This window comes from Pan troglodytes, chromosome 1 (assembly GCF_028858775.2).
Source record: "Pan troglodytes isolate AG18354 chromosome 1, NHGRI_mPanTro3-v2.0_pri, whole genome shotgun sequence".
Taxonomy (NCBI): Eukaryota; Metazoa; Chordata; class Mammalia; order Primates; family Hominidae; genus Pan; species Pan troglodytes.
Genome location: NC_072398.2, coordinates 192633487 through 192658637, shown reverse-complemented (window position 1 = coordinate 192658637; position 25151 = coordinate 192633487). Strand labels below are relative to the sequence as shown.

Below are 25151 nucleotides of genomic sequence, written 5' to 3'. Positions count from 1 at the left end.
CACTGTTCAAAAGTCCCTCTCTGGGGAGCTAGAATTCTGGAGACTTGGTCAATGGTGTTGGGTCTTTCTGGTTTCTGCATGAGAGGATTCAATACAGGACCTCATCTCCCTGAGGAAGGGACCCCCAAGATCTAGGCAAGAAAAGGATCAGAGTGAGTCTATCCCTACAGACTGGGAGGTGGGAATGCTTCTGTGCTAACGAGGATTCAGGGTGTTGGCCATGGAAAGCAAGGGGGAAGCCCTGCCATACCTTGGAGGAAGGCAGTGACTTGGGGGTACAAAGGAGCCAAGAAGTCACCTTAAGAACACCAGATGCTGGGCCTCATAAGACTGCACAACTAAGTCCGACCCCTGTCTGCTGCTTGGAAAGAAACAGATGCTTATGGCCTCCCTTCCCCCATTAGGATGGTCTCCAGGAATGAGAAGACCCCAGCTCTGAAGAAGGGCCCTCTTGTTAGCTGCTCAGCCAGCCTAAGGTTGGTCCTGGAATCCCAGTGACCCCCAAATTCCCTTGCTTTTTCCATATCCTTCTGTTTTGTCCCTTCTAAACCCTGTTTTCATCTTCAACAGGCTCTCACCCGCCTAATTCTCTTGATTCTCTTCATCCATCCTCCCAACCTTGACCCTATGGTCAAGGGCTCACAGCCTCCAAGCATCTTTTATGCTCCTCCAAGCATCCTGACTGCCTGTGTTCTGCAAATCCTGAACTCTGGAAGAACCATTCTCCTGCTTCTTTTCCTTCCTGAGCAGAGCAAGGAAGCCTTGCTGATTGTCTCCAGAAGATGGTTATTTGGAGGCCCAAGTTGGAGCCCTCTCTGATCCTTTCATTTTGAGTGCCCCTGGATGACAGCCCTAGTATGACTACCCCAGACTTTCTCCACTCTCCTCTGGGCACTTGCTTGAGACAAGTGAAGTCTCCTGGTCTTCTCAGAGAACAAAATAAGGAGAGACTGAAGCTCCTAGTTTCCTTCTTTTCCACATCAAAATTGCTGGGCATCTTCATTGCTTCCCTTCACCACTGGAGGTAGATTCCCTCTCCTATTCTGAGGCCAGTCCCTCCTCCTCTTTCTGTTATTCTGTTCTCACCCAACTCCTGATACCTCTGAGACCTTACTCCATCAGTCACCTCCCCTTTCTTGCATTTCCAATCTTTCCCTTTCAGGTGACATTTTCCTCGAATCTTATAAATGTGCTCAGGTCCTCCTGACCCCCTTGAGTGACTGCTCTATCTCTCTCCATCATTCAACTTGTCACTGCTGCCACTTCCTCACCACCCACTCCTTCCTTAATCCTTGTGCAATCTGGCTTCCGCCCCCACTTCTCTATGGAAACTGCTCTTCTAATTTCTGTAGCAGCATCCTCATCACCAGATTGAATGTGTTCATGGCCCATAGGAAGCACCAAGAAAGGTCAGACCCCCCTCCCAGGACTGGCAAGGGCACTGGAAAGGTCAAGGCTGGTAGATGAGCATATTCAGTGGTAGATGCACTCACAGATAAGTTGGTCTTTAAATGGCTGCACCCCTGTGCCTTATGCCCAGTCATCCTTGTGTGATCCTATTGGGTCAACAAACAAATGACCTCGCTCAGCAGCATCCTCCTTCCACTGCCACCATCACATGGTGGCAGGTTTTCTCCAGGCATAACACCCCCAGTTCCCTAATATCCCCATAACCTGCTCCTGTTACAAAACCATCCTCAGACTCCTCCCTACTCTCACCAGCCTCCTTGGAACGAAAATCTGATTGATCAGCCAAGCTGATCTCTGCCCTTTCTGTGAAGAACTGGTCAACAGTAGCTTCATCTGCTAAAGAAGCAGGTGTTCTTAAGCCATCTGGCGTATTGGTTCTGACTAGAAATGTATAACAGCAGGTCCAGCAAGTATGGTACCTTGGTATAGAAATATGATCTTTGCAATGGGTTTTATGCAATTGAAAGTAACGTACTCACACTTCTTTAAAAGCATTCTGTAAATTTAGATGTTCTTTCCCTTTATTTCTCTACTTGGTAAGATGTTCCCTTATTTGTACCTTTTTTGGTACATTTTATCTTCAGTGGGCACTTGGTAAATGCCAAATGAATGGATAAACACCTGAATGAGTGAATACGCACTGCAAACATTGGATTTTTCTTTGTAAATTTATCATAAGCCAACTGTCCCTTGCTAATGCTAAGACTGTCTTGTGAATATTGACCTTAGCCAGAGCCCTGTCTTTGGATATAACACAGAAGAAAACATGTCCTTGATGAATAAAAAGTTTAACTAAATCCACGTGTCCAAGGGTGCTCTATTTTCCAATGCCTGGAGTCTCACCACTTTGTGGACTGTCTTACTCTTCCCTCCCCCATGGCGGGACAGTGACCCCCAGCCCTGCTCTACAAGCCCAGGGGTTGACTTGGGAGGCAGATCTTTAAACACATGTCTTGCCAGGACATTCTTCAGCACTTCCTCCTGCCAAAGGGTGTCATGGGGGAAGTCACAGTGCTGGCTGAAGCATTAGGGTGGTGCCCATCAGAGTGACCAGCCTCCTGCAGAATCCAGCTCACTGCCGCCCTGCCATTGATTTGGCTGGAATCTTTATTGTCTGCTCAAATGTAATTAAAGAGTCCTCTGATGGTGCCAATTAAAGACTCGGAGGGACGGGAGCGGGTGCTCACGGCATCACATGGTGCTGCGCGGTGAAGCTGTAAACATCCATTAGCCATTACAGTTCTCATTAGTCCTTGAAAAACAACTCATTAGTGTCCATAGAACTGACAGGTAAATACAGCTAATGGGCTAAATCTATCAATAAATTCATTGTGTGCAAAATCAGGGTTTCTGTCATTGTGCTGCTTGCGGTGACTAATCAGAAGGTTAAATACTCCTCCTGCAAAAATATATATAAGTTGCAAAGCACTTAGCCTGATAGACTGTGAAAAAATGGCATGTGAGAAACTAATGAAGACATCAAAGGCTTTATTTATACGTAGTGTGGGTTCATTTCAAGTTCAGGTTGCTATGAACTGTCACAGCTGTTTAGCTGAGACTAAATTTTAGAAAGCACATTGATTTGTTTTAATTTAAATGGGGCAGTTTACAAAAGCTGCTTGAATCTGAAGTTATTCCAGAAATGATTGCTCAGTGCATGGTGGCAGGGAGGTCTCTGCTTGCTTCTCCAGCCACCCCAGGGAACATCTCCAGAGAAGATGCTCATCCTGTTGCTGTCGGGGCAAAGGGATCCCAGCAGTGAAGGACTGCAGAGTTGGACATGCTCTTCGGGCACATCTGCCTCCACCCCTTCATGGTGCAGAGGGGGAAACTGATGCCCAGGTCCAGGGTAATTTGATATGTTTGTGGCAGAGCCCAGGTCTGTTACGCCATTGCCTCCCTGCCTGACGTTGCCCATTTCGCTCCAGAGAAACCATAATGCTTTTGAGATGGGCAGAGTCCTGAAAGATGGGGCAGTCACCCTGGGTATTTGCTCTATTTCTCCACCCTTGGCCATCTCCACCCCAGCTGCAGCTACCTTAATCCAGGAGTGCCACAACTTCCCATTGTCTACATCCAGCTCAGCCTCTGCCCTTGGACTTCTGTGCTTTTGGGAGCAGTGGAAGCTCAGCTACTTCCTTTTAGCTAAGAAACTTCCATCTCCAGCTGACTCTTTCCCAGCCCTCTGCTAAAATGCTCTTCTTTTGACCTTGTTAAATGTGAGGAAGGACTTCCTTATCACAAAAGGATAAAGCATTAGGAGAGAGGTTATAAACTGGTCCTTGGTAAGCTATGTCTGACCTCTGTGCCCTAACCTGCAGGGTTTTTAAAATTTGAATTTGTAATCAGCATAAAAACTGGGTGATTTTACATAAGAATTTGGCATCCCAGCTTCTTTTGGGAAATCTGAAGATCTGGCTACACTGGTCTTATTGCCTGCCTGGCCCAGGTCCCTGGAGCCCTTCGGATGGGGCCTGTGCTTTCCCCACACCCCCATGTCCTCCCAGCCCATTGCCCGAATTAGAACAGAGCAGCACCTTCTTTGATGGCCACAGGGAATGCCACCATTTGCTGCTACCTCCACAATGACTTCTGAATGTCCTGAGTCACTCTGTGTCACTAGCTTCAGATCTAAACCCCAGGCAGGTACAGCTAGCTGACTGTTGGGGTTCATCTCTTGCTTCAGCGGTAGGGGTTAAGGAGAGCAAGTCCCTGTGGTTGTAGCTCTCAGCATGCAGAATAGGCCCTACCTCCCCATGGGACTCCCAGAATGGTGGATCCCAAATCTGAGAAGGGCTTTCAGAGGTCGAGCAGTTATAGAGATGATAAGTGTTCACTCCAGCTCCTAATGTGTCTCCCTAAAACTGCTTTTGTTTCCCCCAGTTCATGCTTCTTGAAGCTTCTCTTAAAGAAGCAAATCTAAGCACATGGTTCTCCTGCGTAGAAGACTTCACTGTCCTCCCACTGTTTTTAAGACAAAGCCCAGAGCCCTCGCAATGCTGTGCAAGGCTCTCAGCTCTGGCCCTGCCTCCCTCCCGCACTGTGCGCATGCCCCTCTTCTCTTCCCTCTGCTCCAGCATCAGTGCCCTTCTTTTAGTCCTTCCAACAAGTCTTATTGGCTTCTCCCTCCTGAGGGCTTCAGCACCCTCTATTCTTCCCAGACTAGAATGTTGTTTTCCAGATATTTGCATGTGCAGCTCCTTCGTTCCTGGCTCAGCAAGCTTCTTCTTTCCTCACAGCATTGCTAAGCTGATCATGGGGCCTCTATGCTTGCTATTCCTCCTGCTTGGAATGTTTTCCCTGGATCTTTCCATTGCTAGCTCCATCTCATCACTCAGGTGCCAGCCCGAATATCACCTCCTCAGAAACTCTTTTGCAACACTCTCCTAACCCGTCACTCTTCTTTATGGCATTGAGCGTGGTCTGAATTTATGTAATTTCCTTGTTTGAGTTCTTGGCAATTTTCTAACTTGCCTTCCTGCCTAGAATACAAGCTTCATGAGAGCATGACATTATCTCTCTTGTTCACAGGCACACACTTTGTGACTTGAAGAATGCTTGCTGTGAAAGTTGTTCAATAAATAACTGTCAACTGAATTGCATCAAAGAGCACTGGAGCTGGAAGGAAACTTGGAGATGACCTGAGCAGAACTTCTCAGTTGTTATAAGGGCACTGAGGCCCAAGTGACCAACTTAAATAGAAAGTGAGCAAAGAAGAGGAAAGACAAGTCATAGGAAACAAAGACAAGATACTCGACCTCGCTAATAATTAGGGATATACAAATTAAAGCCACACAACACCACTTTGACCCAACAGTTTGGCAAAAACTTAAAGTGTTGGAGAGGATCTGGGAAAATGAGAAGGCCGTGTCCCAACCACTTTGGACAGCAATTCAGCTGTATCTATGGAAATTGAAAATGCATATGTCCTGTCAAGGAACAGTTCTATTCCTTGTGTCTGATCTAGAGAAACCCACCTGTAGGGCAAAGATTCACATACAGATGTTCATTCATTCAACACATGTTGATTATGCACCTGCTACATGTTTAACGTAATAGGGATAGAACAGCAAACGAGATGCCCATTACCCCTCCTATCACATACCTTACAATCTACTCAGGGAGAGTCAGGTAATAATCAATCAATGGATAAATAGGTTAAACAAAGAGCATGTCAGATGGCAGTTAAGTGCTGTGAAGGAAAGTTAAGTGAGATGAGGGGGAAAAGGAGCCTGAAATGGCTATGCTATATAGGGCAGTGCTATGGACTGAATGTGTCTCCCAAATTCATGCTGAAGCCTTAATCCCCAATGTGATGGTCTTTGGAGGTGGGGCCTTTGGGAGACAATTAGGTTTGGATGAGGTCATGGGCATACAGCCCCCATGATGAGATTGATGTCCTTATAAGCGGATGGAGAGATCCAAGCTCTTTCTCTTCCTGCCATGTCAGGAAACCAGGAAGAGGACCCTCAATAAGAAACCTACCATGTTGGCACCCTGATCTTCGACTTTCAGCATCCAGAACCATGGGAGTAAACGTTTGCTGTTTAAGCCACTCAATCTATGGTATTTTGTGATAGCAGCCTGAATTGACTAAGACAGGCAGTTAGGGAAGGCCTCTCTGATAAAGAGACATTCTGACAGAGTGAAGCATCAAGATATGACTGTGGGAGGGGAGGGGGAGTATTTTGGACAGAGGGACCAATGCCCCCTCCAAAGGCCCTGAGTTGGAAGTGGGGCTTGGTGAGTTTGAGGAACAGCAAGCGAGCCACTGTGGCCAGAGCAGGGAGAGCTGGGGTTGGGGCAAAGGGAAAGAGATGACATTGGATGGGTGGTTAGGTCCCAGCCCTGCCAGCCACTGTAGGGATTTTCGCTTTTACTCTGATTGAGATGGGAAATCATTGAATAGAGTGAGAACACAATCTCACAGTGTTTTACAAAGATCACTCCAGCAGCTGTGGCTGTGCTGAAAACAGACTGGGGTAGGGCAAGGCTGGGAGAAAGTGGAGGACCCTTAAAATGCTTCAGGTGGGGGATGATGGGGGATTGGACAAACTGATGGTGGTGGAGATGTATCCACGATCAGTGCTGGGTTGGTGTGGAAGGTACCACTGATTGGATTTGCTGAAGGATTGAATAGAGAGTGTGAGAAAAATACAAGAGACCACGTTGGCTCCATGGTTTTTGGCTTGAGCACCTGGAAGACTGGATTACCATTTATGAAGGTGGGGGAAGACCATGTGCGTAACTGGATTCAGTGTGTGTGTGTGTGTGTGTGTGTGTGTGTGTGTGCGTGTGTATGTGCATGTGTGTGCATGTTAAATCTAACAAAGCCTATTAGACATTCAAGCAAAGATGTCAAGAAGGCAGCTGGCCTTGTAAGGCTGGAGTTGAGTGGGGAGGTCAGGATGGGTGGTGGGAACGTGGGAGTCAACCGTGTGTAGATAGTGCTCAGAGCTGTGGGGCAGATGAATTGCCCTGGGAATGAGCACAGGTAGTGAAGAGAAGAGGTCTAAGGGCTGAGTCCTGGGACCCACCATCGTTGAGGGCACAGGAAGAGAAAGAAATCAGAAAAGAAGGCTAATAAGAAATAGCCCTTCTCAGAATGAGCACCAGGAAAAGAGGGAAGGGAGAAGAGTTTCCAGGAAAGAGGAATGCTCCCACGAGCCACATGACAACAAAGATTCTGCACGATGGAGCTTGAGAGCTGGCTGTTGGATTTGGCCACATGGAGGTCACCAGAGGCCTTGCCAGGCATTTTGTGGAGTGGGCTTGAGAGAGAATAGGAGGAGATGATGTGTAGGTGTTGAATAAAAGCAATTTTTTGAGGAGCTTGCTTTCTTCCTTCCTTTCTTTCTTTCTTTCTTGCTTGCTTGCTTTCCTTCCTGCCTTCCTGCTTTCCTTCTTTCTTTCCTTCTTCCTTCCTTCTTTCTTTCTTTCTTTCTTTCTTTCTTTCTTTCTTTCTTTCTTTCTTCTTTCTTTCTTTCTTCCTTCCTTCCTTTTCTTTCTTTCTTTCTTTTTCTTTTTCTTTCTTTCTTTTTTTGATGGAGTTTTGCTCTTGTCACCCAGGCTGGAGTGCAGTGGCACTATCTCTGTTCACTTCACTACAACCCTGCCTCCCAGGTTCAAGTGATTCTCCTGCCTCAGCCTCCTGAGTAGCTAGAACTATACGCACACACCACCATGACCGGCTAATTTTTGTATTTTTAGTAGAGACGGGGTTTCACCATATTGGCCAAGTTGTTCCTGAACTCCTGACCTCAGGTGATCCGCTCACCTCAGCCTCCTGAAGTGCTGGGATTACAAGCGTAAGCCAGTAAGGAGTTTTCTATTAAGGGGAATAAAGATGGGGTGATAGTTGAAATAGGAAGTAGAGGAATGAAAAGTTGTTTTCATATCATTGTTATTACTTTTAAGATGAGACACTTATGATGTGTTTGTTGGCTGGTGGGAACAATTCAGCAGAAAGTAAAAGATCTAATGATGCAGGAGAGTGAAGGGAGGATTATGGAATAATTTTTTTACAGCGAAAAATTAGAAAGAGCCTAAATGCCCATCAAGAGAGGAATAGATAAATAAAATATGTTATATTCAAAGTGATGAGATTCTATACTGCTGACTCATTGCCTGGAGGAAGAAATCTCAAGAGCAAGAAGGGGTTCCAGCACTGCACTTGCTTCACTGATGCTTGTGCCAAGAACCCTTGTCCTGCAGACTTGAAAGCAGATCACACAAGGCCCAGGCCCCTGCCCCTGTGGTCTCCAGACACCTTCTGGTCTGAGGAGAGGACGGTCGTGTCTGAGGGTATCTTGGAAGATCTTCCTTCTGGTTGCCTTGGTCAAAAGAATGCAGCATGATGATGATACAAATAAAAAAAAAAAGTAGCTACTTATTACAGAGTGTTTTACCAACTCCTTGCCCGCCTGGGTCTTACATTCTAGATGGACGTTAAACAACCCAATCTCACAATTACTGATTTCAGTTATGATGAATGCTGTAAAGTAGGGTATCAAAGAGGGCCTAGCCCAATCTAGAAAATCAAGAAAATGTGGCTGTAGCTGAAAGCAGAAGAGTGAGCATAAGTCAGCCAGGCAAAGGCAGGGGAGAGGAGGGGAGGAAGTCGGGGGAAGGAGCATTCTTAGCAGAAGGAATATCATCCTTCCCTTTATTCCACAAGTAGTTCCTGAGCATTCACTATGTCCTAGGTGCACGGATGCATGAGTGAATAAGGCACTAGCTCTTTCTTTCTTTCCTTCCTTCCTTCCTTCCTCCCTTCCTTCTCTCTTTCTCTCGCTCTCTCCCTCCCTCCCTCCCTCTTACCCTCCGTCCCCCCCTCTCTCTTTCTTTCTTCTTTCTTTTAGTGGTATTTCAGTTTACTTACAGAAGTTATTTTATAAACAAGTGCATAAATACATACATACTTCATGGTAGAGTGTACTGACTAGGAGACACACATGCTACTTTAAAAAACCCATTTTAGGCCAGGCGCAGTGGCTCACACCTGTAACCCCAACACTTTGGGAGGCTGAGGCGGGCAGATCACGAGGTCAAGAGATCGAGACCATCCAGGCCAACATAGTGAAACCCCATCTCTACTAAAAATACAAAAATTAGCTGGGCATGGTGGCACGCATCTGTAGTCCCAGCTACTCAGGAGGCTGAGGTAGGAGAATTGCTTGAACATGGGAGGTGGAGGCTGCTGTGAGCCAAGATCGCACCATTGCACTCCAGCCTGGCAACAGAGTGAGACTCTGTCTCAAAAAACAAAACAAAACAAAAAACCATTTTATTATTTATGTTCTTGTTTTTACACATTTTTTTTTAATGTCAAGTTTTTGGGATACAGGTGGGCTTTGGTTACATGAACGAGTTCTGTAGTGGTGAGTTCTGAGATTTTGGTGCACTTGTCACCAGAATAGTGTACACTGTACCCAATACGTAGTCTTTTACCCCTTGCCCCCCTACTACCTCCCCCACCAAGTCCCCGAAGTTCATTATATCATTCTTAGGCCTTTGTGTCCTTATAGCCTAGCTCCCACTTAGAAGTGAGAACACATGCTATTTCCAGCCATTGCTTTCCTGGGGCTGCCATTCTAGTGAGAGAGAGAAGAGAAGTGGCACACAAATGGCACATGGTTTCAGTGAGTGATAAGGGTTATGAAGATAGTAAATCAGGGTAATGGTTGGGGGAGAGGAATCGATTAGTATTTTAGACAGGGTGGTTAGAAAAGGTATTGAGGGCCAGGCGTGGTGGCTACGCCTGTAATCTCAACACTTTGGGAAGCCAAGGTGGGTGGATCACGAGGTCAGGAGATCGAGACCATCCTGGCCAACATGGTGAAACCCCGTCTCTACTAAAAATACAAAAATTAGATGGGCATGGTGGTGGGTGCCTGCAGTCCCAGCTACTTGGGAGGCTGAGGCAGGAGAATCACTTGAACCCGGGAGGCGGAGGTTGCAGTGAGCCGAGATCTCGCCACTGCACTCCAGCCTAGTGACACAGTGAGACTCTGACTAAAAAAAAAAAAAAAAAAAAAAAAAAAAAAAAGGTAGGTGACGTCTCACCCAAGACCTGCCTTGCAAGTGTGCTGGAAGAGTGTCTCCAGCATAAGAAACTGCAAGTGCAAATGCCTTGAGGTGGGAACAAGCTTGTCATGTTCAGAAACAACTAGAAGGGCAGTGTGACTGGGCCTACGGACTAGGTGGAACAAGGTGAGATTATGGTTACAGAGAGAGGCAGGGGCCAGATCATGTAGGGCCTTGTAACAGCATTTTAACCTTCAGTAATTCCAGGTTTTAGCTGGGCTGCAGATTCAAACGGAATATTTCTTGGAAAAAGCCCAGGATCCCTAGGTTCTCAGTGAGAAAATGGGCTGTGGCTGGTTTGGTTTGCCTCAGCTGCAGAAGCAAAGAGGTTTTCAGTGGCCCCCTACACTTCCAGCCATATATCTTACCTTATCACTCCCGTCCATTTAGCTGAGCCATATACTCTACTCCAGAGGAGAACTCTCACTTAATTAATTTTAGATTTAAAGCAACAAGAAGTCCTTATATTAAAAATGGAGTGGGGGGAGAACAACTTGTTAATTAAAATGTCAGTTAGGGTGTTCCTGGTGAAAACTATGATTAGTGGGTGTTTCCTTTGGTTACAAGCCCTTGTGCTTTGATATTTCATATGTGAATTTAAAGAACCTTACACATGTGCCCAGCACCCAGAGACAGGCTACATTTTATGGTGGTTTCAGTGGGTCAATCTGTCTGCAAATTCCAATGTACTCCAGGTCTTCTGGGATCGCACCCCCTAACCCCACACCTCTCATCTTGGAGGGGTCCTGTCTCTCTCATCACATGCCATGTCTGCCTGGCAGGCTCTTGCTCTCTTCTGTCTTTGGAAAACCTACCTATTCGCCCTTCAGGGATCAGTGGCATCTTTTTCAAAGCCTTACTAGATCTCTCATTCAGAAATATTTTCTCCCTCGTATGTGCCTTCAAAGATTGCCTACATCTTTGTTAGAATCTTTGTGACCAAAAAAAATTGTGAAAGGAGAAAGTTATTTATCGTTTCTCTCATCCAGCTATCTTCTAAGATGGGTGGAGTCCATGCAGGCTTCTTTGTTTGCTGTGCTGGGTGATGGGTGTGGGAAGGCTGGCCTGGAAACACTGGGGGAAGTCTATGCCCACGGTCTCTTCTTGAGCAAAGGAAGAGCCGTAGATAGGCCTGGGGGAGTGGTGGTGGTGTAGATCCGGATGAACTGCAGCCAGCATAGGAGGGAGGCTGAAGTAGGGGACGGAATCGGGAAGAGCCTGCTGATGGCTGCAGAGGAAGTGTGCGGGGCTCTGCAGAGGAAACAAATGTTGCAGGGGGGAATTTTGTTAAGGTGTGCTGTGTAAACCTCTGTTTTGTCTCCCCGTGCCATCTTTAGTGAAACTTATTACTCACTAAGGCTTTGTGGAATTAGATGAAATTGTTTCCAGAAGGGTAAGTATCAAGAACTGCAAAGGATCTGAGATTCACTTTACATGCAGGGTAAGAAGTCAGACTGCTGTGGTGTCATGGATGCTGGCAGGGGACATAGGACTCCTGAGTAAGACACAAAGGACTTTATGACTCACAGCAATAGCAGTAGCCAGAGTGTCAGCATTTGTGCTGTTCCCCAAGCTCCAATTCCCACAGGGTGACACAAAGAGAGCCACCTAACACCTGCAGCACAGGCTGCAAGTTTCATTACAAGAAAGGAACCCCCAGCCTTGGGAACCCAAATCTTTTATAATGAGTAAGTACGCCTGCTTGCTATTTGCCCTGGAGAGAGACATTTTTATTATGTAAGACAACCAACCAAACTTCCTGTTGCTCTGGAGGGAAACTATCTCTAGTTTCCAAAACTATTTGTTATACAAACACCCTTTAAAAGATAGTCCCAAAGAAGTCAGTGCCTTTGCTTGCAAAATGTGTAGAAATGCAAGAGACCCCTGGAGAACAGTCTCCCCAGAGTAAGACCCAGTGCTGATTCCTGCTTGAAAGTTGGTGTTGGATGAGAATAGAGGATGTTTATGGGGCCTTAGTGGCACCTGGGTTATGAGCTTTTATAGTATGCTTTTAAAAGAAATTAGTTTATTTTATGCTGTATCAGTTAGCCATTGCTACATAACAAACCACCAAAGACTTAGTGCATAAAATAAAAATTATTTATTGTGGCTCATGAATCTGAGTCACCTGAAAGTTCTGCTGATTTAGGCTGGGCTGGGCTGATCTTGGCTGTGCTTTCTCACAATTGCTTCAGTCCCAGCTGGGACAACTGAGCAGGCTTGGCTCTACTCTGTGTGGTCTTCCTGGGTATGACAAAGTCCCAAGAGAATGAGCAGAAGTACCCGAGGCCTCTAAAGCCTAGGCTTGGAACTGCCACATTCTATCAGCCAAGGCAAATCACAAGACCAGCCCAGATTCAAGGCATGGAAAATAGAATCCATCTCTTATGAGAGGAATTCCAAAGTCACTTTGCAAAGGCATGTATACATGGGTTGAGGAGTAACTGGGGCCATCTTTACAATCAATATATCACATTTGTTTCTCTACTGGACTCTAAGCTCCTAGATGACAGGGATTATGTCCCATTCACATCTATTTCTTGGTGATTGGCCTGGGATAAGCATAGAGAAGACATTAATAATATCTGTCAAGTGGATGAATGTTATGCAATAGGATGAATGAATGATACACAATAAGGATTTGTTCCCTCGAACTAGATGGTCTGCTGGGGAGATTCACAGGGGGAGTTCCCTGACATCTGCTCAGATCACAGCCACCCTGTTCAATGTCATGTATGGTACTCCCAGCATCTTCTCATCCCCACTGCTGCTGCATCACTTGGGACCTCATCATGTTGCACCTGGACTTCTCTGCAGCCCTGTTACTTTCTGTCTGCCTTGACTTACTCCTCTCCAACCATCCTCCAACCATCCTCCAACATCAGCTCCAGGGATCTTTCTAAAATGCACCCCTGACTCTGTCACTCCTCAGTTAAATCCATTTCTGACTTCCCAATGCCTAGAAAATAACATCTCAGCTATTTTGCATGACTTTCTAGGCCCTTCACCCTTGAGACTTGGATCCCACTGTTCCTTCCTGCACATCCTATGCTCATGCCTCACCAGATCACCAGATCTTGAATGTGGAGAGGACAGGCCCCTGCACTTTGGTCCCAGCCATATCATCTGCTCACTGTGCACTTGCCCAAGTTCTCTACCTTGGCTCAAGTGTCAGCTTGGCCTTCCAGGGAGGGGTATTTTCCTACACTTTCCTCTCCTGGTTTTCTTGTGAAACCTCACCCCATCACCACAACCCACCCTAAGTACAGAGTAAAGTCTTATAGAGAGTTGATTCCCAGAATTTTTGCTGAACCCAACTGAGATTAACAGAGAGAGAGAGAGACAGAGAGAGACAGAGAGAGGAGAAGGGGAGGGGAGGGGAGGATAAAGGAGGAGAGGAGAGGGAAGAAATGGAGGGGAGGTAGGGGAAGGTGAGAAGGGGAGAGAGAGAACTGAGTGTAGCCAAGGCACAGACACAAAGATCCAATGCATCTTGTTCTGCCCCCCATAATCCCCAGTTTGCCCCCTGGGGCTCCTCTCCCAGCAGCCCTTTCTGGAGCAGCCCATAGTCTGTGGGCTAGAGGCTTCTCACCCTAAGGCTTCTCCTAAAAGTAGAGCCCCAGCCTCAGCCCCAGCAGCAAGGACTGTGATTGGCACTGTGGGAAGGGGTGCAGTGGGGGAGGGAGTCTCCCATTGTCTTGAGTTCTCATCATTTTAGTCTTTGTTATTAGCTTTATTTAATTTGTCACTTAATTACTATTTACTGAGTATGCTTGTAGCTAACATGTATTTATTTACTGTGCACTTTGTCTGATTTCGGTAGATTTTTTTCCTTTTCCTTTCTTTGTATCTGTATTGTTTATTCTAATAATGCATGATTAGGTAAAAAAAAAAAAATTTAAGACAATACAGAGAAAGTAAAAGTCCCTTGATATTTCATCCTTCAGAGATAACCACTGTTGACAGTTTGGTGTATATCCTTTCAGACTTTTAAAAAGTGCCTATATACATATATATGGATGTGACCCAAATATATCTAAGAAGCCTTTAAGGCTGCTGGTCTCTGCTCAACAGTCATCCAAAATAACCCAAATCAGACTCCAGAAGCCTGGAGAATAATATAAATCTTTATTGTTGGTTTCTTTAAAAAGGTAGTGCAGGAGCTTTTCACAGCTTTCTAAGAGTCAGCTTTAGACATCTCTCTTCCTCCCCAAAGTGTCTCGCTCATAGCAGCTGCTAACAATCTCTTCTTGCTTCCTCCCACTCATCTCTTCTTTCTTTGGGCTGTGCCCTCCTGAATTCTATTGACATGGAGCCCTAACCCCTAAGAATAGCTCTCACAAAGCGCTGTTCTTCTGTGACTGCTGTTCTTGTAAGAGTCAGCCTTCCTCAAATTTTTAAGAAAAAAATTGCTACTTCTCTTTATCCACATAAATAGGATCATATCATGCACATTATTCAGTTAACCACTCTTTTTCCAAACCCTGCTATCTCCTAGATATATTTCCATGCCTATGCATTCAAATCTAACTGTCTTACAGCCAAGACTGGGTAGTTTATAAAGAAAAGAGGTTTATTTTGGCTCGCAGTCCTCGAGGCTGGGAAGTCCAAGATCAGGCAGCCACTTCTTGTTGGCTTTTGGTGAGGGCCTCATGCTGCATCATAACATGGCAGAGGACATCACATGGCAAGAGGGGCAACAGCGTGCATGTCAGCTCAGGTCTCTATATTCCTATTTTTATGAAGCCACCAGTCCCATCATGAGGCCCCACCCAGATGATTTTATCTAATCCTAATTACCTCCCCCAAACCCCACCTTCAATCAGCATATAAATTTGGAGATTTAATTTCTGACATATGAAATTTGTGGGACATATTCAAATCATACATCTACCATTTCCTTTTAAAGTCTACTGTACAGCTCCATTGAATGGACAGTCTATAATTTATTTAACCCTTCCCTTGCTGTTGGACATTCTAGTGGTTTCAAGCTTTTACTACTAAGAACCATGCTGCTATCAACACTCTTATGTTTTTGAACTTTTATTGCTTTTCCTTCTCTTCCATCTTGACCTCTTAGCCTGCCCTAAGTTTTGTTGTTCTAGCAAATGTCTGCTGAAGTTATAGGTTTTTGGTTGTTGTTTTACCCAGCACATGCTTTCATTGTCTTCCTTCTGGTTCCCTTGAACCAGTTCCTTCCTCACTTTATGTGATCCTGGGAGGCTGCAATGATGTCCCCTGACATAGGCATAAACACATGGCCAAGCTGGCCAATCTATACATCCCATTCTCCTGGTTTTGGTGATAATCCAAGCAGTTTCTACTGTCCATCTCCACTGGCCCTGCACTAGCCCCAGGCCCATCATCTCCATCCAGGCCCCCTGCAACAGCCTTCTCTCTGTTGCCTCTGCTTCCAGGGCTGTGCAGCACTCATCCATCCTCAATGGCTGTTTGTCTTCCCTCTGTCATCTCTGTGCTTAAAAGGAACAGAGTGACTCCTTGCCTTCTATGAATGAAGTCCTATCACCTCAACCTGCCACCTGGAGACCAAGGGACCTGGCTCCTCTTTCCCTCTCCAGCTCTGTGGCTCCTTACTCTCCTTTGCACACCCCAAATTCCTGGCAGATTGTACTTCTTCCCAGCTTTTGAATATGCCCTGCATTTTACAGCTTCTATCCTTTGGACCACTTACTCTTTACTCCACAGAAGTCTCAGTCCAAAACAATGTAGGTCCAAGTCCTAACTAAACTTCAAGCTCCTGGCTCCCAAACCTCCCACAGCAACAACAGGAAATAATCAATTTCATCATCCTTGGGGCTCTCTTAACACGTTGACAACCTTCTAACATTTTTGTGTTCCTCAGGGATCACTGGTTACAAAGGAGCAGAAATTCACTCAAGCCAGCTCAAATAAGGAGGGATGGTGGTTATTGTAAGAACATGGAGGTCTCACAGAAACCAAACTCAGGCAGACCTCATGGGAATTAAAACTAGGACCAGGGAAGCCACCAGGGTTTGGAGTAACCCTTTCCATCTCTCAGTGCCTTCCTGACTCTAGCTTTCCACCAATTTAAATTGGGGTGATGGCAGCTTATGTACCATACTTGCCTTCTCCCTACCACTACCCTGGAAACACTATCATATTTATATCCCTTCTCAGGGTCTAACCTAGTGCCTGGTACATTGAAAATAAGAAAATGCAAGCTAACAATATTTTAGCACTTCCATGTGTGATACACAGGGGTTCATGTTTTCCTATTCTTCTTGTTTTATCTCCCAATACCTCCCGAGAATAGGTACCATGATTTCCCCCATTTTACAGATGAGAAAACTGAAGCAGCAATTTGCCGAAGCTGACATGGCCAGCAAGTGAAAGAACTGGGACTTGAATCCAAGCCTGTTTGAATGAATATATTAACTCATAACAGAAGTGGTCTTGAGGTCACCCACCTCAGACTCTGGCCTCTATTTCAGGAGTACAGATGCACCCCATCCTAGAGGCAGCCAGATATTTTCAGCTTGAACATCTCTAGAGTGAATCCTCCAATGATTTTATTCCTCCCCACCATGAACATCAGGCATTTCTTCCTTATCTCCAATCATAATCTTTTGTTTTTGGCTTTGATTTAAAATTTCTCTCCTTTTGTGTTTCAGTCCATTTTGTGTTGCTACAACAGACTACCCCACACTAGGTAATTTATAAAGAAAAGAGGTTTACTTTTTACAGTTCTGGAGGCTGGGAGGTCCGATATCAAGATGCTGGCATCTTGTGAGTGCCTTCTTGCTGTATCATCCCATGGTGGAAGGTGGAAGGGCAAGAGATGCCAAGAGCAAGTGAGCACAAGAGAAGGCTGAACTCACTTTTATCAAGACCCAATCTGATGATAATGGCATTCATCCATTCATGAGGGTGGAGCCTTCATGGTCTAATCACCTCTTACTGGTCCCAACTCTTAATACCATCACAATGGCAATTAAATCTCCACATGGGTTTTGGAAGGGACATTTAAACCATAGCAACTTGTCAAGCTTCCTCAGACGTGAAACCAACTCTTGATTAGCAAATAGTCAAATGCTCTTTTTGCAACAACACTATGAAGCAGACAGTTTAAATTTCCACTCAATAGATAGGAATCTAAAGGCCTAAGAAGGGAAAGCAAGCCACCTAAGGTCACATAGACCAGACATAGTGGATCCAGAACTTGAACCCAGGACATTGGACACCAAAAACCACTCCAGCCAGTCTCTCCACATCTTCCACTATGTTGAAGGCACAGTGGTTGGTCTGAGATCATGGAAGGAACAGTCTTGGCTGTTTCCAAAGAGAATAAGAATGAAGAGGAAGAAAAAGCAAGACTATGAAAGGGATGCATGAGAGGGAAAGAGCTGTCTCTTAGGTTCAGGGTGGAGTGTGTGAGGGTAAGATGGAGAGCACAGGGACCAGCCTGGAGACTGGAGGGAGTGAAGAAAAAATGTAATATAAAATATCTATGCTCTTTACCATGGCCTACAAGTTGGAGATCCATACAATTATGTTGGAACAACAAGCTTCAACCAGAACTGTCCCAGGCAAACTGGGACATCTGGTCACCTGGCCTAAAGGCTCATGATCTGCTTCCTTCCTACCTCTCTGACCCTTTCTCCATTCTCTCTCCCCCTCGTTTGTTAAGCCCAAGGCATACTGCTCCTCTGTGAAATTTCCAGGGTATTGACACTCCAGGACCTTTGTACTTCCCTCTGCCTGAAATGCTCTTTTCCCCGCCCTTCACACAGCAGCTTCTCTTCTTTTAGAGGCCTCAGATGTCATCTTTCAAGAGAGACTTTCCTGATCTCCTCGTATAAGGTAAGCCCTTACCTCCAGTCACTCTGTTCTGGTTGTCTACTTCTGCATAACAAATAAACCCAAAATTTTGTGTCTTAAAACAACAATCATTTTATTATCTCTTACAGTTTCTGTGGGTCAAAGACTTGGGAAGCGCCCATCAGGCTGATCTGGCTTAGGCTCTCTCAATGCAGCTATATTCATGGTATCTAGAGATGGAATAGTGAAGGGCTAGAGGAGCTAGAGGCTGGCTGGTCATCCCGTTCTCTCTGTGTATGTAGTCCAAGGGCCTTTCCATGTGGTCCCTTGGAGAAGACCAATTTGGTCTTCCTTACAATATGACAACCTCAGGACAGTTGGCTGGCTCTCATGACACTCAGAGCTCCAAGGCAAATGTTTTACCACACAAGGCAGAATCATCATCATCTTTTATGACCAACTTCAGAAGTTATACAGCTTCCTTTCTGCCATATCCTTTTGATTGCAAGTCACAAGCCTTCCCAGACTCAAGGGGAGGAAATTAATTAGACCCTAATTCTTCATTTCTTTATGGGGGCCTTAATTATGTCTTTTAAACTTTATTTTAAGTTTGTCATCTGTAATTTCTCCTCCAGCCTCACCCTACTAGAAAATAAAATCCATGGAGAGAAAGACTTATTTTGGTCTGTTTCACCTCTGTATTTCTAATGCTTGTCTTATAGAAGGCACATAAAAATTCCATTGAAATGATGAATGAGATGTTATGCGGTATATGTGATGCCTGAGATGGCCTTTCAGCTGCCTGCAGCTCCAGTTTTTGAGCAGTTTCTCAAAAATCATCATTGGAAACTCTGAGAGATACTGTCAGGTTTGTTTTGTAGGGTGAGGTCCCTGGCTTCATTAGGCTGAGTGTCCTGGACTCCGGGTTCCACTGTCCTTCAGCTGCCCCTGGCACCAGAGCACACACACAGCAAGAATTCCTCCTTCACATGTGATGCCCTTTGAGGGACTTTGCCTTGGTCTGCAGACCCTTCCTATCTATGAAAGACACGTCATTTCTTCAGGAATCTTTATTCAGGAGGAAGTGCCCACCTATGCTGGGCTCCTAGCCCTTCTGTGAAATAATTCTTGCTGGGCTTTTGGGTCTCAAAGAAAATTTTTCTAAAGCTTTTCCATAAGCTATGAATCCCACCTCAAAGTAATTAAAAAATACTTATCAATGGGCGTCTTAGAATTCTCCAGAAAAACATAACAAACAGGGTGTGTGTGTGCAATGTGTGTGTGTAGAGAGAGACAAAGAGTTATTTTAAGGAGCTGGCTCATGTGACTGTGGATTATAAATTCAAAATATGCAAGGGAGGCTGGCAGGCTGGAGACCCAGGAAAGAGTTGCAGTTTCCCTGAAGGCGATCTGCTGGCCAAATTTCTTCTTGCTCATAGAGGTCAGATTTTGTTTTACTGAGACCTTCAACTCATTGGATGAGGCCCACTCACATTATGATGGGCAATCTGCTTTACTCAACATCCACCAATTTAAATGTTGATCAGTGCTCTTCCATCTGCCTAGAGTGTCCACAGACTAATCACCTGGTGGTGAAAATTTACAGGCTTGGGCTTCTGTGTGAGGACCCCATATTAGTACATTCTCGTACTGCTATAAAGAAATACTTGAGACTGTGTAATTTGTAAAGAAAAGAGACTTAATTGGTTCACAGTTCTGTACAGGAAGCATAGCAGCGTCTGCTCGTCTTCAGGGAAGGCCTCAGAAACTTACAATCATGGCAGAAGGCAAAGGGGACACAGGCGCCTCTTGGGTGGCTGGAGCAGGAGGAAGGGGGTGGGGGAGGTGCTACACACTTTTAAACAACCAGAACTCCTGACAACTCTATCACAAGAACAGCACTAGGGGGATGGTGTTGACTCATGAGAAACCACCGCCATGATCCAATCACCTCCCACCAGGCCCCACCTCCAACACTGGGAATTGTAATTTGACATGAGATTTGGGCAGGAGCACACAGCCAAACCATACCAGCCCCTGTTCCCCCACAGCCACTCTTGCCACAGGCAGCTCTGACCAATGCACATGGTTCCAAGAGTTGGCCTTTTACAGATTTTTTCCTATATCTATCCCTCAAATCAGCACCCAACATTGCAGAGTCATGACTCTGGGGATGAGCTCTCTGCTACCTTCACAGAGCAGGAGACCTTAACCCCAGAGCCGCAGACCGCGGAAGAGAAGCAGCTTCCCCTGAAATCATAGGCAGGATTTGAGAGTGACAGGATGTGCAGTTTTCTAGGGAGAGGGGCCACAATTTTCATCAGATTCTGAAGTGGGTCCATGAACCCCAAACACACCACAGGGCAACATGTCATCCCTTCAGTCCTTGGCCCTCATTGATCTTGTTTTCTGGTTGTTTATCCAAAAGGTTCAGACAATCATGTGACCTGGTGGTGCCATCATGAACCAAATGCTGCCTCATCTTAGTTGGGAGAGGCTCCTGTCTGCTGTTTTTTGAGAAATGTAATTGTCTAGAAGATCCAGAGCGTTTCTTCTGAGTAGCTCTGCCACTCAGACCCACATACGTTATGTGGGGGCTTATACATGGAGGCCCTGGGAGGGAGGCATGGCCCGACTCCACTCCAGATGCTCACAGTCCCCCTGGTCGTGCCCTCTATTACAGCACCCCTTGGCCTTTCTCCTGGAATTGGAAAGGATCAGGATGAAGGCTGAAGCTTAGATTTTTGAGCAGAGGTAATTTCAGAAGGTGGAATCATAGCTTAAGAAACTCTCTGGGGATTTTTCCTGATGCAAAGCTAACAAGACATTGTGATAATTTCTCTGGAGCTGGCCTCATTCCAAGTTGGATTTTAAACGCAGATTATAAAGCAAACACCATCCCCCACAAGTATTAAAGGAGGGGAAAATAACAGAACGGGGGCTGCAAAAATGGTCTCTATTGTGGGACCAAAAGCCGTCAATCATGTAGGCTGACAGGCGTCAGAGATTGACAGACAGGCCCTCGCTCCTGACTTCAGTTATCAAGGGGAATGGGAAAAGTGTCTGCAAGAACACGTTAAATTGCCAAAGTCATTACCAGTCACCAATTACCAAAGAAAAGATAACAAGGTGTATTTTAGAAAAATCGATGCAACAACATGCATTTCAATACAGTGAATTTTTTAGAACTTTCAAAAACAAAACGAACTATTTAGGGAATACACAATGGTTTTCAGTGAATACCAAACACTGGGCTTTGTAAAGTCATCAATATTCACTTTAGATTTGGCTCTGCTTTAGGGGAGCAGAGATCAAGCAGTAAACTAATATACTTCATTTTTTTCCCCTGCAGTTCCACCCAAAGGACAAAATGATAACTGGAGGACCAGCTGGCTTTCCTGTAAACTTCTTCAAAGAAAGACCCGGCTGGTCACTGAGGGCAACTTCTGGGGCCCTGGGCATGGACAGGGCACAGGTCAAGTAGGTGATGGTGTGATTATGAGAGGGGTGCATTTGTCCCACGACCCAGCACAACTTCCTAATCATCTCCTCTGTGCCCTCCCCTGGGCTGGCCCCTGGGGATGGAGACATTGAAGGACACAGTGCCTGCCCTATTGGGTCCTGAAGTCTGGGGTGGCAAAAGGAGGCGCATGAAGCCAACAGATTATAGGACAATGCAGACTCATAATAGTTACCGACAAGAATGAATGATGTGCAACAGGAAAGGGAGAGTCTGCTGCAGCCTGGAAGCATCAGAGGAGGCCAGAGAGAGAAGGGAGTATGGCAGCCCATTCTTCAAAAATGAGGACATCTTTCACTGGAGATGCAAACGCCTGAAAAGGAGGATGGTGCAACTTCGAAGTGGGAGAGTGCAGGGAGATGACAATGATAGGACAGGAGTGAGCTCTACTGTGGTAAGCCTTAAATGACAGGCTGGGATGTTGGCCATCTTGTGGGCCATGGGAAGCCATTGAAAGTTCTTGAGTAGGGTTGTGAAACAGCCAGAGTTAGGCAATGGGAAGCCAGCTCTGGCAACAATGCAGTGCATGGACAGAAGGATGAAACTTTGGAGGGCTGTTGGAGCACATCCTGTGGAAGGGGCTGAAGTCCTGCACTTGGGTGGAGCATGGGGAAGTCCCAGTGGGCTGCTATCATACTGCATCCATGAGGCTCTCCCTGGTCTCTGCCTTCTGATCTTCTGCTCAGATACCATGTCTTCATGCTGCCTCTCTCATCTACTGTTAGAACAGTTCCCTCCTTCTTGCAGCCTCCAAGGCTCTCTATTGAACGGCCCGTGTGGTATGAGCTGCACTCAGTTGCCCCAGTAGTCCAGGTTAGAAATTCTGCAAGGACAGCAACCTTGTCACATGCCTCTCTGGGTTCCTTCAGCACACAGTGCAGCTCCCCTCCCAACAGAGAGAAAAGGATTGATATGGTTTGGCTATGTGTCCCCACCCAAATCTCATCTTGTGCTCCCATGATTCCCACATGTTGTGGGAGGGACCCGGTGAGAGATGATTGAATTATAAGGGTGGGTCTTCCCCCATGCTGTTCTCATGATAGTGAATGGTTCTCACAAGATCTGATGGCTTTCTTTTTTCTTTTTCTTTTTTTTGAGATGGCGTTTCAGTCTTTTTGCCCAGGCTGGAGTGCAATGGTGCGATCTCGGCTCACTGAAACCTCTGCCTCCCGGGTTCAAGTGATTCTCCTACCTCAGCCTCCCAAGTAGCTGGGATTACAGACATGCACCACATGCCCAGCTAACTTTGTAAATATTTTTAGTAGAGACAGGGTTTCTCCACGTTGGTCAGGCTGGTCTCGAGCTCCCGACCTCAGGTGATCTGCCTGCCTTGGCCTCCCAAAATGCTGGGATTACAAGCGTGAGCCACTGTACCTAGTCAGATCTGATGGTTTTAAAAACAGGAGTTGCCCTGCACAAGCTCTCTCTTTGCCTGCTGCCACCCATGTAAGAGGTGACTTCCTCCTCCTTGTCTTCTGCCATGATTGTGAGGCCTCCTCAGCCAGGTAGAACTGTAAGTCCAATAAACCTCTTTCTTTTGTAAATTACCCAGTCTCAGGTATATCTTTATCAGCAACATGAAAACGGATTAATACAAGGATAAACAGCAAAACCCTGAGTGGGGCGAGCATTTCATGGTAGTGCTCAAGAAATACCAGAACTGTCATGCATTTGCCCAGTGGACCACTCATTTTCAGCTTGGATCCAAGTTGCCAGAAGGATCTAATGTGATTGGATAAAAGAAGGCTTAGAAACCCTTCCTAGTTCTGCAATGTGACCAGGATTTTGAGGCTAAGAGTGCTTAGAAAGAAAGAAAGGGTTTCTGGGCCTCAAAAAGGGAAAGTAATAGGCATGAGGTGGAGACATTTGTCATCAGCATTAGAGGAAAGCAAGCCCTTTTCCATATGATTGGTAGGTGGCATGACCATATCATCAATTGTTCAAATAGGGACACGTTTGAGGGTGAAAGGGGCATCGTGTATAGTTTCTACATGATGGCAGGCTTTAATTGGGATGGTCCCTGAGAAAGTGTAATGTGTGGTCACCATAATGATAGACACTGCTGCTGACTCACCTCCTTGCTCCCCACCATGACTCCTTATATTTTGTAGGTGGTGGAAATATACACTCTTGACCTTTCCGCATCCCTCGTATGCTCCTCCCTCTCCCTAGGACTTAACTGGCAGGCGAATTTGGAACGAGGATGGAGTATGGCTCAGCCTCTTTTAGTTCTCTCTGTCTTTTGGGGCAGCTGTCCTCAGCATTCAGGCATTCTCTCTTCCTCCACGTAGTCTACTTAAGGGGAATGTCTGTCTTTGTGGAAAAGGCCAAGGTTGTCTAGTTGGCCAGTGCTTGGGTGGAGAGAGAACTGTTAGGGAGCCTGCCGTGACCACTGACCTAAACCTTTAATTAGCCTTAGTGAAGACGGACCTGATAGTTTCAGTTCTGTCTGATTCCAGTATCTCCTTTTCAGTTGATTCTATACTCAGAGCAGAGTGTGGCTATCATTCCCCCAAATCCAAAATCATCCTAAGCAGAGGCTGGGAATTTTCAGAGTTAAAAAGCCTGTATACAATGAAGTGGTGTACCAGCACAGGCCAGCCTGAGGCCAGGACTGAGAACACACCCGTAGAACTTGAGAAACACAAGAAAAAGAAAAATCTGGGCTGATTTATCCATGTGTGCGTATCTGGATGTGAGTTTTCACCAGTTTGTTTTGGGAAGGATATGGAAATTAATGATCAGAACTCCATAATACATATATATTTTAAAAATAAATTTCATTTCATTGAGGTCATAAATTACATGCCATAAAAGGAACCAATTTGAGTTTTGACGAATGTATACACCTTTGTAACTACCACATCAATCAACATATAGAGCATTTCCATCTCTCCAAAAAGTGTCCTGTGCCCCTTCTCTGTCAATCCTTCCCCCAAAATTTCCCCCTCCAGGGAACCGCTGATGTGATTTCCATCATTATAGGTTAATTTAATCTGTTCCAGAACTTCATGCACATGGATTTACACAGTATGTTTTATCTTTTATCTGATTCATCTGTGTTGTACCATGTATTGGTAGTTCTTTTTTCACTGCTGAATGGTGTTCCATTGCATGAGTGTATCACAATTTATCCATGCACTTGTTGATGAACATCTGACGGGTTTCCCGTTTTAAGTTATTTTGAATAAAGCTGCTATAAACATTTGTGTACAAGCCTTTCTGTGGCCATATGTTTTTCTTGGATAAATACCTAGGTATTGCTAGGTCATACAATAACTGTATGTTTTTCTGTGGATGGTGGTACATGCATGTAATCCCAGCTATTCGGGAGGCTGAGGCAAGGAGGATTGCTTGAGCCCAGGAATTTGAGGCTGTAGTGAGCTGTGATCATGCAGTTGCACTCTAGCCTGGGCAACAGAGCAAGATCCTGTCACTAAAAATTTTTTTAAGTGTATGTTTAAATTCATTAAAAAAAACTGCACAACTCTTTATAAAGTAACATTGTACACCCTCCACCAGAAATTGTGTGAGTTCCAGTTCCTCAACATACTCACTAACATTTGGTATTGTCTATTTTTAAAAATTTAAGTCATTGTAGTGGGTATGAGCACTACTACTTCATTGAGGTTTTAATTTGCATTACCTTGGTGACTAATGATGTTAAACGTCTTTTAATGGTCTTATTGGCCATGTGTATGTCTTCTTTTGTGAAATGTCTGATCAAACATTTCACCCGTTTTTAAATTGGTTTGTTTGTCTTAGGTTGTAAGAG

The 25151-nt window shown here is 45.4% G+C and overlaps 1 long non-coding RNA gene across 1 annotated transcript; it reads left to right on the top strand.

The window, feature by feature from the left end:
• The first annotated feature begins 11640 nt into the window (after positions 1 to 11640).
• Positions 11641 to 22922, top strand: LOC129143574 (uncharacterized). Its single transcript, XR_008547200.2, has 4 exons — positions 11641 to 11744; positions 16378 to 17898; positions 21209 to 21770; positions 22475 to 22922. It is a non-coding gene; the product is annotated as an uncharacterized LOC129143574 (long non-coding RNA).
• The last annotated feature ends 2229 nt before the right edge of the window (positions 22923 to 25151 follow it).